The 12651-nt window shown below is 37.9% G+C and overlaps 1 long non-coding RNA gene across 1 annotated transcript; it reads right to left on the bottom strand.

Annotated features, from left to right (window-relative positions):
- Positions 1 to 583: 583 nt before the first annotated feature.
- Positions 584 to 6694, bottom strand: LOC149129189 (uncharacterized). Its single transcript, XR_016240314.1, has 2 exons — positions 4387 to 6694; positions 584 to 4259 (listed from the first exon to the last, which is right to left on the bottom strand). It is a non-coding gene; the product is annotated as an uncharacterized LOC149129189 (long non-coding RNA).
- Positions 6695 to 12651: the final 5957 nt, after the last annotated feature.

The following is a 12651-nucleotide window of genomic DNA, read 5'->3' as shown; positions in this document are numbered from 1 at the left end:
CGCGATGAAGTAAATGCAGATTCTGTTGAATTTCGTCTATTTATGGTGTTTAGACATGTTGACATTATATTTTCAGATAAGAGAATGTGTGTGAGTGTGTATATATGCGCATATGTATATGTATGCGTGGGTGAATGCATGTATGTATGTTTATATGTGTATAATGTACAGCTTACGCTCAATGAGCTGTGCATTGAATCACGTAGGCAAAAGATAAATCTTGATATTAAATATAGCAGTTGTGTATATATGCCCATATATTATATTTACATGTGTGCCAATATATATTAAAAAATGTGTGTTTGTGCGCGTACCATGTTCACATTTCAGGTACAGGGAATACTTGGATACCTGCACACACACACACACACACACACACACACACACACACACACACTCACACACACATATATTTATATATATTGTTACGAACGCCCGCGCGGAGCACCTCAACGAAGAGAAAACTCGCGCGCGCGCACGAACGTCGACGCTCAGTGAGTCGTGATGAACGCCACGACTACGCCCGGCCGGAGCACGTAACGATGCCAACAGGCAAAGAAGAAGAAATAACACAAACCATACGTTGCGTAGTGAACCTAACTTTTTTTCTTTACATCACAATACAAAACAGAGCATAACAATAATTCATAACATAGTACTTGCTTCTGAAATAACATGTAACAATAGCGTTTCCAAGCATTTAACAATACAAAGGTTTTCAATCAATACATAATCAAAGTTTACAATCAAAGTTAGTGTATCGAGAGTCAATTAAAAAGTTCTTTTACTTCTTTGTTTTTTCTTTTCTTTGAACAACATGTAACAACAGAGTTCTTTTTTCTTTTCTGCCAGTTAACATCACAGTTAACAAAATCTCTTTTTCTTTTAAAACATGTAACAACAAAGTCCATTTTTCTTTAAAGAATATTTAAACAAACATTTACCGTAACCAATTCAAATCTCCCACTACAATCCACAAGAAGTGACCAACGTAGTCTACTACAATCTTTTTTTCCTGCCACAACAGTTCCATCTCTCTGTCCTCCTCTCTCTCAGACTCTATCTATTTCGACTGACTGGTACCTTCTGACAACAGCCTCTCTCTCTTAGCCTCTTTCTGTTAGACTCTCTGTTCATCTTGCTTCTCTTCACTCACTGCTGGCTGTCACATCGGCTGCGGTTTCATCTGGCTCCTCTACTGGCTGCTGGCCTTTACACCAAACCGCGCTTACACCAACTGCTTGTCCATCTTCACTGGCTGACCGCTTACACCAACTGCTGTACGCCAACTGCTCTGTCCCAAAACTATGCTCCCGTATTTATGACAAATACCGTAGCTCACAGTGCTACATTCCCCCTCCAAAGCTGGGTCAGTTTAATACAGTTCCTAACTTGTTTTTCTAAACTTTCGATGACCGGAAAGAGTCAGCGATCACACACCTACGCTATAAATAGCTGTGCTTGTTGACAGGACAAAGGAGATACCATTGTCCTCAACAACCAGAATACGGTTTCAAACCCAGCTCGGGAAATAGGGACATAATGTTATTTTGTTTTTCGGTGGTCGCATCAATATATATATATATATATATATATATATATATATGTGTGTGTGTGTGTGTGTGTGTGTGTGTGTGTGGCAGTGGATTTTCATCGATGAGTTCATGAACCTTGGTTCTTTTCCCTAAAACTATATATATATATATATAAAGTTGTATTATTGCCATTATTAGATTTGTTTTTACTCTAAGCTCAAGGCCCGAAATGTTTGGGGGAGGGGCAAGTCGATTAGATCGATCCCAGTACGCAACTAGTACTTAATTTATCGACCACGACAGGATGGAAGGCAAAGTCGACATCGGCGGAATTAACACTCAGAACGTAAAGACAAACGTAATATCGCTAAGTATTTCGCCCGACGTGCTAACGTTTCTGCTAGCTCGCCGCCTTCTGGTATTAATGATATTAATAAGGTGGCTAACAAGTTCACACCGTTACTTGCATATTATAAGCTAAATTTACATTCAGTAGGGTATATAATACCACTTGCTAAAATCAGAGCCAAGGCTTCAAAATCGTCGGAAACTCACAATATATATATTGTGGTATTTTGGGCTGGTCATTTTTGCCAAATAAACATATGCTCTGCATATTCGTTCGCTTCACTCGTTTATTACGTTTCTTATTTTAACTCATGCCAATTGTTAGGAAATCCTTCGTCACACATCTGTGGCCTCTTCAGTGACACATTCCGTCCCTGTGTTTGTTCCTGTTCTTCTTAGTCCATGGAGTGAAGAACGAATATAGAGTGCGACTGTTTAATTAGCCCCCAAAAGAAAATAATGACCATCCCGAAATACAACAATATCTGTTTCAACTAATGGTTTCAAAACAGGAATCTTGCAACATAATTTCATATATATATATATATATATATATATATATATATATATATATGTTATGTCCTGTTATTTTTATTGTATTTATGTAAGATTGTCCGTTTTTTCCCATCCTTGTTTTTGTATACATTCGCTGCTTTCTTCCAAGTAATCTAATGTTCTTAGCTTAGTTTTTCCTTGGGGCTGGCCAGATTGGAGCAATCTTGAATATAATCAGGCGAAATCGCGAAGATATTCTGGTACTCGACTGAGGAAAGGAAACTTCGAATGACCCGTCCTTGTTTTCTTTCTATCGTCTATCTGGATGTTTTGTTGTCCCATTTTTGTATCAGCTAACTGTCCGGATGTTTTGCGTTCTAGTCTCATTTTGCATTGTATGTATATGTATATATATATATATATATATATATATATATATATATAGCGGCGTACGTACACTTTGGTCTCTTATATGTAAGTATACATTTTTCTAAATCTTGTACGACTCTATTTCTGTCTATCAACCCTTTCACACTTATTCGCTCATTCCACTCTTCGTTCTTTTGTTCCCCTTTCTCTTATATTTCCTTGCCTTCTCTTCTTGCTCACTTTTCCTCCACTTTTCACTTCACTGTGTCCGTATCATTTTTTCTCGTCCCTCCTTAATTCTTTTGTTCCTCTGCCTCTACCTCTCTCTCTCTCTCTCTCTCTCTCTCTTCTCTTCCTTTGTGACCGTCGTTCGGCCAAAACTGATCTTTCTTTCTTGGCCGGCCGTTGTCCGTGCAACATCGATATTCCTCCTTGTGCCAGTGAAATCTTGTATCCCTGTCGTAAGGCTTTATTTCCACACACATGCCAGCTTAATTTAATTCGTCTTTAGTCGAACAACAGCTGTTGTTATGTCCTGTTATTATATTTATTGTGTTTGTGTAACATTGTCCGTTTTTCCCTCCTTGCTTTTGTATACATTCGCTGCTTTCTTCTAAGGAATCTAATGCTCTTAGATTAGTTTTTCTTGGGACTGGCCAGATTGGACAACCTCGAGTATAATCAATCGAAATTGCGAAGATAATCTGGTACTCGACTGAGGAAAGAAAACTTCAAATGACCCGTCCTTGTTTTCTTTGTATCTTCTATCTGGATAATTTGCGTTCTTGCCCCATTTTGTATTATATATATATATATATATATATATATATATATATATATATATATATATATATAATACATATATACACACTCATTAAAATGTCTTATCGATGCGTTTTGCTTCTCTTTCTTTCCCTGATGAGAAGATTGCATTGTTTTACATCACATCATTTTATTCTTTCTGGAATAATACATAATACAAATTTCTTTCTTCGAAAAATATGTCGGAAGTATAAAGATTAAAATAACTCCTGCGTTTAACTCCATTGATTTATATCTACCTATATCTCTCTCTGGGTATATATATATATGTATATATATATATATGTATATATATATATATATATATATATATATATATATATATATATATATATATATATATATATATATATATATATAAAGTAAAGGTTTTTTTTGCCAACCTAATGTGGCAGTCTCGGTTGGGGCAAACACTACTGCTGTTTATCCCCAGGAGACAAGGTCTCCTGCTGGCTAAATATCACACAATCTGTGTCCTTATATTTTCGAAAATTGTAAACTACCCAAAATACTGTGTAATTAGATGAATATTGTGATTAAATTCCATTAATTAGTTTTTCCACAGTTACAACCAAGCTATACCTTATATTATATCCTGGAAATATTAATGAAATGTCTTAATTGTAAACTAGAAGTTCTAAACTCTAAACTATGAAATGTTGTAGCAGTTTCTAGTTTATAAAATAATGTCTGAAAATAAAACAAATTTCCATATAAATGTATGTTTGCATTGGAAATAGTTGTAATGAACATTTGTCAATATTAAAGAGTAAGAAAATAATGTGTTAATTAAAACAAATAGAAGAACAATATTTACCTGAATAATTAATTTTTTTTTCAGTTGATATCTAAAGAGTTTTTCTGTCAGGAATATCTTCCACGTTTAGTGAGTTCAAAGAACAGCAAACGAATAAAGAAATGTGTTGAATTTTGTTTATTTATAGTGAGCTTTTCAAACCTGGAGACGTAAACGTTTGAGATAAGAGTTTGTGTGTGCGTATGTGAATCTACGAATGTATGTATATGTGTCTATGCATGTGTGTGTGTGTGTATTTGTGTATGTGTGTTTGTCTTTGTGTGCGTGTGTAATGTAAACCTTACCTATAATCCGTTGTTATTTAATCACAGCGACAAAGGATAAATCCTGACAACAGTTATAACTGTAAATATTGCGTATGTATGTCTGTGTGTTATATCGATATGTTTGCGTGCATATAGTTATGTATATGTGCGTTTGAAGGTGTACCATGTTCTTACTGTAGGTAAATAAAGGAGGAATACTTGGATACGTGTATACAGACATAAGCACACACATATATTTATATGTAAAGATGAAGATACCATGTATGTAATGTATAGCATACATACATGTGTGTGTATATATATATATATATTTATTTATACTTATATACAGGCGCTGCGTGGTATGTAGTTTGCTTAGCAACCACATGGTTCCGGGTTCAGTCCCGCATCGTAGCACCTTGGGCAACTAGCTTCTACTATAGCTTCAGTCCGATCAAAGGCTTGTGAGTCAATTTGGTAGATGGAAACTGTAAACCCGTGGTATATATATATATATATATACACGCATGTATATGTGTGTGTATGTGTGCGTGCACGCGTGGGTCTATGTTTTTGTGTCTGTGTTGGTCCCCGCACCATCGCTCGGCAACCGATATTCGTGCGTCCCCGTAACTTAGCGGTTTGGCGAAATATGCCCATAGAATAAGTACTAGGCTTACAAAGAATAAGTTTTGGAGTCGATTGGTTCGACTAAAGCAGTGCTCCAGCATGGCCGCTGTCAAATGACTGAAACAAATCAAAGAATAAAAGAATACATACACTCACACGTACATACATATAAATGTGTGTATGCATATATATATGTGTATATATATATATATATATGTATGTCTGTGAATATATATATATATATATATATATATATATATATATGCATGTATATGTATACAGACGCATATGTACACACACACGCACACGCACAAACACACACATCGAAGTCTGTCGGGGTTCTACAATGACGTCAGTGATGCCGGAGGTGGGAGCGTAACCCAAAGGCGGACGCGCAGACGCGGCCACATGCTGGGCACGTAACAGCAGAAGTAGGGTTGGGGATCCTCTCCTTTCGGGCTTGTCGCTTCTGGTCCAGGCTCTTGAGGGGCTTTTCCACGAACAGCCTAACACCATTTTGGACAGCTGGACGCCAGGCGCCGCGGTCAGAGGCAAGCGATCCCAGTCACGGGCTGAAATGTTACAGGTCTCAAGGGAAGTTTTCAGGCTGTCCTTGTATCGCCTCAGTGGCCTTCCAGGGTTTCTTGCTCCAGGCGCCAGCTCAGAGAAGAAGATCAACTTTGGTAGACGCGCGTCGTCCATTCGGACTACATGTCCGACCCACCGGAGCTGGGCCTTCATGATGAGGGCTTCGATCCCGGGCATTTCAGCTCTGCGAAGCACCTGTGTTGGAGACTCTGTCCTCCCAGGAAATTCCAATGATTCGTCGCAAGCAGCAGAGGTGGAACTGGTCAAGTACTCGCATTTGCCTCCTATACAGCGTCCATGTGCCACAGCCGTAGAGTAGAGAGGTGATGACGACTTCCCTATAGACTGCCAGCTTGGTGGAAAGTTTGATGCCTCGTTCGGCCCACACACGTGTCTACAAGTCTGTCAAACGAAGCTCTTGCTTTTGCAAGCCTCATGGAGACATCTTTGTCCATGCTGCAGTTTGAGGACTGGCAGCTTCGCAGATATGTAAAGCTCTCCACGTTGTTCAGAGTTGTGCCCTCAATCTCAATCTGAGGCTCAGATGTCAGGCAAGGTCCAGGCTGAAGCATCACTTCAGTTTTTCGCAGGCTAATGGTCAGTCCGAAGGCTTTTGCCGCTTCTGCGAGACAAGTGACAACTTCTTGCAGGTCTGGTTCATTCAATACTGCAAGCGCACAATCGTCTGCAAACAGGAAGTCTCTCACTAGGGCGTCCAGGACTTTGGTTTTTGCCTTCAGACGTCTGAGGTCGATGAATTAGCCGTCACATCTGTAGCGAATAGTGACACCATCATCAGACTTTGACAGGGTGTACCCTGTCAAATATATATATATATATGTATATATATATATATATACATATATGCTTGTTGTTTATATACCTGTGTTCGACTTTTGTTTTTCTTTAAATTTCAACGATATATTGGGTTGGTGCATAATTATTGCGGCTTTTTCAACACATTCTCTTCAACAAAAACAATAAGAATACTTAACAAAAATATCTTTGAATGACTGCCTGACCTTCCGCCAAGCAAAAAGGAAGCAGTAATTAAAGTAGATGGTGAATATTCTCCGGAATAATCATTTAAAGATGTTTTTGTTACATGTTCTTGTTTATATTAAATAAAATATCTTGAAAAAACGCCGCAATAATTATGTACCAACACACACACACACACACACACACACACACACACACACACACACACACACACACACACACACACACTCACATACACACACATATATATATTTATTAAAAAACGTTTGAAAACGCCACTATATAAGATAAATTTTAATTTTCTCAGAGATATTTTACATGTTTCGGTTCTTCTTAAAAAAACCAATCTTATTAAAAATACATATTTCTAAAAGTGTAATAAAAAAAGTTCATAATTATTTCTTACTGATATCAACAGTCTCCGTGGAAGCGTTTATGCGTGGGAACATAATGGCTGTGATTTGCGTTGACTTGAATCGTTGTCTGTGTGTATATATATATATATATATATATATATATTTACACGCTCACACATAATGCACACACACGTGCGTGATTGTTAACATAGTTTTACTTTAAAGAAAGTTCAAGAGAAACAATGAAAGGTGAGTGAAAGAGGAACACAATACTTGGAATATAGTAAAATATCTAATGAAATTTGCGTTGACCGAAATTTTAACCTTTTCAATCAGAGAAGTGGAACAAGAAATATGAGGTCCCACTTGTCGTGAAATGTACAGATCACATGCAGTTTAATGTTGGAAAGTTCCAAACCCTAAGCTATCAGCAGATAAAATACTGAACATGAAGGGATTTCATTCCGAGAATCACAATCAGGGCGAGACTTGGGCTTTGGCCTGCCTAAGGGTAGAGACTTTCATGCGCATATCACGTAGCTGGTAATGAAATTCAGGTGGTTGGATGGATTGAGCTTTAGACGTTTCAGTACAAAGCTGCAGGAAACCATGATTGTCCTCTGGAGGGTACTTGCTCTTTGCTAGTTTCATTATTGTTCCCATCTATGGCCACCACATAGTGTAAAATTAATAGTGAAATTCGAGGCAAACGATGCTTCAGTGCAGCAGATTAGTGACTGCGAAAGATTGAACAGGTTAAAAACACTACTTCCCGTAACGAAGGTGGGAAAGATATGCTGTGATGCGTTAAGCTACGGTCATGCTGGGGCAACACCTTCAAGAAATTTTGGTCGTAGCTATCAACCCCAGTAGTTATCCTATTTGTAAAAGCTTGGTACTTATGTTGTGTGTTTTTTGTCGAACTGCTAGGTTACTGAGACCTAAACAAGCCAATACTAGTTGTCAGGCGATGTGAGGAACACACACATACACACACGCGCGCGCGCATATATACACACATATATGTGACTGGCTTCTTTTCTACAATTTCCGTGTACAAAACCCAATCAGAAGACTCTGATCGGCTCGAAGTTATTATAGGGGACAGTTTTGGAGGTGTCCCGCAATGGCACTGAACCCCGGCAGGGAAACAAGCGTCTTACCACACAGCCACACCCTTATGGTATTCCTGGAAGATACTGTCCCACATTTTAGTAAAGACAGAAAGTTATAGGAACATTAGAACCTATTTACTTGGGGTTTAGTTTCTATGGCTGTTTGTCTTTCCTAACGTCAACCATCTCACGAAGTGTCCTGGGTGTAGTTTATCCGGTAGCAGCACTGGAGGGGATTAGGGACGGGAAAGGTAAGGCATCTCAATCAATGACAAGAATGAACGATCCATGTCAGTAGCAAATAGAGGTTGGGGAGAGTTTTAATGGTATATATGGGTTCTCGTCTATCTGATGAGCTCCCTTATATGTGTACCTTAAACCGAACCAGAATCCTAGGGTTATATGCATGCGAGGGAGGGGAGGATATAGGTCTAGTGGTTCCCTATTAATGCTGGAAGCAATAAACAATGAGCTGAAAAGATGAACAATTATCCTTAGTCAGAAGAAGAGAAGAGGAAAGGCAGAAGAGGAAAAAGAGAGAGTGATTAGGGGATGGGCAGCAGGGGACTGGAGATCTAGAAGCATCTAAAAGTATGGGTGAGAGAGACATGGAAGACAATGCTGGGTGGGATATAGGGATGAATACGAATAGGGGTGTTTGGTCGGAGGGATAACGGATAGGAGGGGATGGTCCAGTGATGTGAAAGCATCAAGAGTACAGGACAGCGGGTAGTCGTCGTTATCATCATCATTCGTAGCATCGACATTACCATTTAAATTCATGTGTTGGCAGTGTGTATATATTGATGTGTGTGTGCCTGTGTTTACATATTTACATATATGCATATATATTCAAGTATACATATACATATATGTTTATGCATGTATATCAATTTAATAATATTTTTGTGTATATACATATATACATATTTACACGCACACGCATACACGTATGTATATAGGTACATAGATAGAGAGACAGACAGATAGATAAATATATAGATAGACGGATAGACAGATGGATTTAGGTAGGAAGATAGATGAACTGACTGAGGTGAATGTGTGTGTATATATATATATATATATATATATATATATACTCCACACAAAGGGTTTCTTTCAGTTTCCATTTAACAATCGACACAGGCGGCTGTAGTTGTCCACAACTATAATGGAAGAGAATTGCCAAAGGTGTGGCTGAAACAGGAATTATTTGGTTGTGAAACAAACTTCTCACCACACACACTTTTGGAACCACATAATCGTTGATCAAGTAGACATGATCACAAACATTCCCTCCACGACCATCTCGATGATTTGCAGGTATTTAGAATTACACTATGTAATTTGTCATACGATATGAGACTAAGGTGAGGTTTGGGATAAAATTTAGCTGCTATTTCATGAAGATCAAATGACCCTGCACAAAGCCACTCGTTACCTGCCTTTGTGTGTGTGTGTGTGTGTGTGTGTGTGTGTGTGTGTGTGTGTGTATGTGTGTGTGCGTGTGTGTGTGTGTGTGCGTGCGTGCGTGCGTGTGTGTGTGCGTGCGTGCGTGCGTGTGTGTGTGTGTGTGTGTGTTTATGCGTATATACCCCTGTGTATGTGTCCTGTTCTGCTTGTAAGAAAAGCCTTTGGTCTGCGTTGGAAATTTAATCTCGTGAAAGCGATGGAATATTTTATCTGGAAGTGTTTGTGACATTCCTCTTGTGCTGCAAGGCTGCCATGATACATACAAGGGTCGGGGCGTTGTCACTCCTAACAAAAAGTCATTACGTAAATAATATCAGTAGAAGCCAGATAAGATAATTCACTGTTTGAAGTGGTATGTAAAGTTGTGTGAATGTACACGGCTTAGTGCTACGTATATTTGGTCCACGATCAGAGTGTCGTGCGTTCAATTCCTGGCGAAGCATTGTGTCCTTGAACAAGTCTCTTTATTTCCCATTGCTCCAGTTCAATCAGGTGGCAAAAATAAGTTGTACCTGTATTTCAAAGGGCCAGCCTTGTCACATTCTGTGTCACGCTGAATCTCCCTGAGAATTACGTTAAGGGTAGACATGTCTATTTCACGAGGTGGCTGTTCTGTCGATCGGACACACTGCAACCTTCGTCATTGTAACCAACTGAGTACCACTGATATATATATATATATATATATATATATATATATATATATATATATATATATATATATATATATATATATATATATATATATATATATATATATATATATATATATATATATATATTAGGTTGTCCGGAAAGTTCTGAGTGTTTTGTATCTGCAAAAAGAGATATAAATAATTGACCATTTAAGTAATTTTATTCAATGAAATATGAAATATTTTCTATTATTATTAATGACCTTTGCTCATCTATTTGACAATTTAAGTATTCCATTAGTATAAAATTTGACTGATTTTGAAGAGAAAAAAGCTATCTAGATGCATCTTCACTCCACCTGAATCGTTAAATGTTTTACCTTACAACGAGTTCTGTAGAGACAAAAACATGAAAATGGTCGATTGAAGTAAGAGATCCCAGCTAACTTCATGTAACTTTGTTTAGGTATCCAAAGAGACATGCGATCGGGCATTGTCTGGTTGAATCACTGCCCCATTCCTGTTAGCAATCTCCGGCCTCAATTCTTTGATTATTTTGATTCAAATTACCCAGCTGACGATAGTACACATCAGAATTAATGGTCTGGTATTATTTGAGAAGCTCATAATAAATAATGCAGTTATGATCCCACCAAACACAACGCATATCTTTTTCGGCATGGATATTCGTTTTTGGCAGCTGTTTTGGGGGATCCTTGCGCAAATATCAGGATCTTTTACGCACAACGTTTAAGTACACAATCCATTTTTCATCTTTTCTTAAAAAAGGCAAGCTTCATTTGGTTTCAAAAGCATATTACAAATGGAATACTAGTCCAAGCAATTCTTTTCTCAGAGCCTGTGGAGGACCCATACATCATAACGAGAAATGTATCCTAGCTTCCCTAGGTGTTCCTGAGTTGTACTTTTAGAAACATCCAATTCCTCTGCAAGTTATCTAGTCGTTATATTTGAGTTCTCTTCGATTGTTGCCTTCAAAACATCTTCATCCAATATTGAAGGTCTTCCACTGCGACCGTCATATTTCGGTCTAAATTCTCCAGCTTTAAATTTTGCAAACCTCCTTCGAACAGTTGATTCACCTACAGCATCATCACAATTAAACTTCACAAATGTTTTTGAAAGTCTTTGCAGCATATTGTTCCTTTTTTATAAAAGAAATGCATTACAATGCGAATATTGTCTTTGGTTGTCCATTTCGAATGTCGATAAATGGTAACGGGAATGAAATATAAATCTATTTTTAGCCAGGAACAAAGAACTGAGACACTACCACCTCAAGCAACGCCAAAGTTTTAAATGTGTTACGTTTCATGTGTGTTCAATTAAGCATTAAATGGTCTAGCTTAAACACGTCCATAACTTTCCGGAACACCTAAAAATCTCAGAATTTTCCGGGTAACATAATATATAGATGGTGTACCAGGCCGACAAATATCAAGGACTGGTGTTTGTAGAGGGTACAGTCCATGGCAGAATTACGCAGTGGAAAGCTCTGAAGGAGACCAAACTGAAGATCGTTGAAAGATCGCGGAGCTCCATCAGATTAGAGTTATGTAGGACATACCGCTAGGAGAATACCACATGCACCAATGAGAACTGCATGATATGAAAGTTTAACCCGGGCATTAACTGTAAAGCTAAAAATGTAGCCAACAGCATAAGGTGCATGGAGGATGCTTGTACAAAGAAAAACATGATATATATTGCAGAAAGATCTAGCCGCATTGAGGAGAGATTAAATGTACATTTGAGACAACATGACAACAAATTAAAACAGTCCTCCATACTCTACCAACATGTCAATGATCAACCTGGAGGCTCACTACGCCGACTTCACATCTGCATTTTATCTAAGCACCCAAAGGACCAATCACTCAGAAGCATGCAGGAGTATGTCCTCATAAATGAAACATCCTCCACACTAAATAGGAAATACACGTAGAAGGTAGTGATACCCCAATCCCACACTATTTGTAGATGCACAGATACACAGGTAGATTTGTTAGTTGACTGTTATTTTGCCATATATATATATATATATATATATATATATATATATATATATATGAATAATAACAATAAATGGAGCAAACCGCATATAAATAAAAGTTTCTTTAATTCCTACACATGTTTCGAAATATATGTGTGCCTCTACCCCAAAGAAGTAAGAGCTGCTGGAATTCCACATATATTCATC

Source organism: Octopus bimaculoides, unplaced genomic scaffold (genome assembly GCF_046866305.1).
Source record: "Octopus bimaculoides isolate indiv1 unplaced genomic scaffold, ASM4686630v1 contig125, whole genome shotgun sequence".
In the NCBI taxonomy this organism is placed as follows: Eukaryota; Metazoa; Mollusca; class Cephalopoda; order Octopoda; family Octopodidae; genus Octopus; species Octopus bimaculoides.
This window is presented reverse-complemented; position numbering and strand designations above follow the sequence as displayed.